Source organism: Arvicola amphibius, chromosome 4, assembly GCF_903992535.2.
Source record: "Arvicola amphibius chromosome 4, mArvAmp1.2, whole genome shotgun sequence".
NCBI classification, from domain to species: domain Eukaryota; kingdom Metazoa; phylum Chordata; class Mammalia; order Rodentia; family Cricetidae; genus Arvicola; species Arvicola amphibius.
Window position 1 is genome coordinate 19,638,544 of NC_052050.1, and position 2,187 is coordinate 19,640,730.

The window sequence follows — 2,187 nt, forward strand, 5'->3', positions numbered from 1 at the left end:
TGCTTCTAGATTTGCAAGATCCGTTGTTTTAAACATCTCTGGTCGATTGTTACCACACTAGCAAAAAATTAATAGAGTAGCCAGTTGTGCTTGCCTGTAGGGTTTGCTGAAGGAAGCAGAGGCAGGAGGATCAGGAGTTTGAGGCCAGCCCGGGTTACACATTGAAAAGAAAAGAAGCCACACCTGGCAGGGCTGGCTTCTGTCTGCACGCAGGGCTAAAGAAGGAGCCTCCTCCTTTGGGTTAGCCCAGGCTATTCCTATCTTCAGGATGCTCATCCAGACCAGAGCACACAAGCCCATGATCCCCCACCTGCCTGGTTTTTTTTTTTTCCTTCCCTTGGTAGGCTGCATGGGGTGTTCTGTGGGTTCCTTGGTCTCTGAGGCCCCTAAAGCTGTTCTGAAACCCAAGCCACCTGTCTCAGGGATAGCCACCCTGCTCTCGTTCTCATTTCTCTCTCGTCTCTCCCATCTCCTGTCGAACACTTCTTTTAACCCAAATAGCTCAGGAAGCAGGACCCTGTGTCCCAGGTATGCCCCTGCCAGCATCTCCCTGGGACTCAGTAGATGCTGGGACAGGCCACAATGCAGATGCCTTTCCTTAATCATGTCTGCTTTGGGCCTGCACCAATCTGTAGTGTTTCTTCCTTTGTTGGGCTCTTGGGGATAGTGATAAGACCCATGAACCCCCAGGGTGGCTGCAGGGAGCCTTTCTTGATGTCTCGCCACTGGTGTGCCTCACCCACTTGGGGGGGGTTCCAAGCACACACACCTCTACCCATATTTCCCATCAGCCTGTTCTCAGGGGACCCAGGAACCCGGGCCTTCCAAGCTGCTCTGTGTGTGTAGGAAGGCTATGCCAGGGCCCGGGAATCCATCCTGGAGTCTGGCTGCTCTGGGATGAACCCACTTCTCCCCACCTCTTGGCTCTGGGGATGCTATGGAAACTTTCCAGTCTCCAGCCTTTCTCTCTGGTGAACTGGGAGGTTCCAATGCACATGTGGGAGAAATCTAGTGGGTTAGCATACATGTCTATTCACCCACACAGACATGAGCTGCGTGTCCTACCCACACGCCCATGGCCCATCATCTTAGAGGTCCCCCCCACTTGGACCCCATTTCTGACCCACCATGGGCCCCTGAAAGTGCCGGGTAGCTCATGCCCCCTCACCAGCAGCCTCTATCAATGACTTTTGGGTGTGACCATCCTGGAGAGTGGCTTCTACACTGGATCCTGAGCGCCTGTCCCCGGCCTGGGTCACCTCCCTCTCTCCTCCTGCCTCACACTTCTTCACGTGTCTTCTGGGGTTTGCAAGAATCCATAAAGCCAACAGCAGCCCCTTGGTTCCTTTCTCAGATCAGATTTCCAAGACCTGGGCTGAGATCAGCCTCAGTATGGAGTCTGGCAGCCTAGAAGCAGGTCCCTTTTCCTCTTCTCTGACACTGCAGAGAGCAGGCTGGCAGAGACCAGACAAAGCTACCATGGGACCTTAGGCAGCACTGTGGCTTGAAGGGCTAGATACATGACCATGGCTGTCTAAGGGACCAGCAAGATGGTGCCCCAGCTGAATGAAAGGCTGTGCCACTGTAGCCTCTGAAACTAAATCCCTCTTCCCACACATGGGTCCCCAATATCCTCTTGTTGGGAGACAGCTTTATCCTCATCCCCATGAATCCCAACTCCCCTAGTCTCAGATTCCTTAATGCCCCAACTACTATCTTATCTCCCCCCCCCCAGACCCCCTTCCTAATTCAAACAGAAAGCAGATCAGGGACTCCCGAGATAACCCAGGGTAAATCTTGTCTGTCCTAGCCAAACCCAATCTGACACCCCCCACACTCCCCCCCACACCTCCGCCCCAGCCACATGTACTCTAGTCCCTGGGGACACTGAAGTCACCTCCCAGAAAAAAAAAATCTCTATGATTTCATCTTCTCTTTAATCTTTATTTCTCCTCATACTTTTTAGAACTTTAAATAATTTCTCATTTGTACTAACTAGGAAGCCATAAATCGTTCCTTTATGTCTAAGGAAAATCAATTGTTATTTGACATTTTACCTTAATATTCCCGACTTCCTCCCACTGTAATAAAGCTTCCATCTGCCTTTTATTTTACAGGCAATTAGTTAGTCACCTTTTGAAAATTTCTCCACATTTTCCTTCAGATGGATGCCGGGATGGAGAGGGG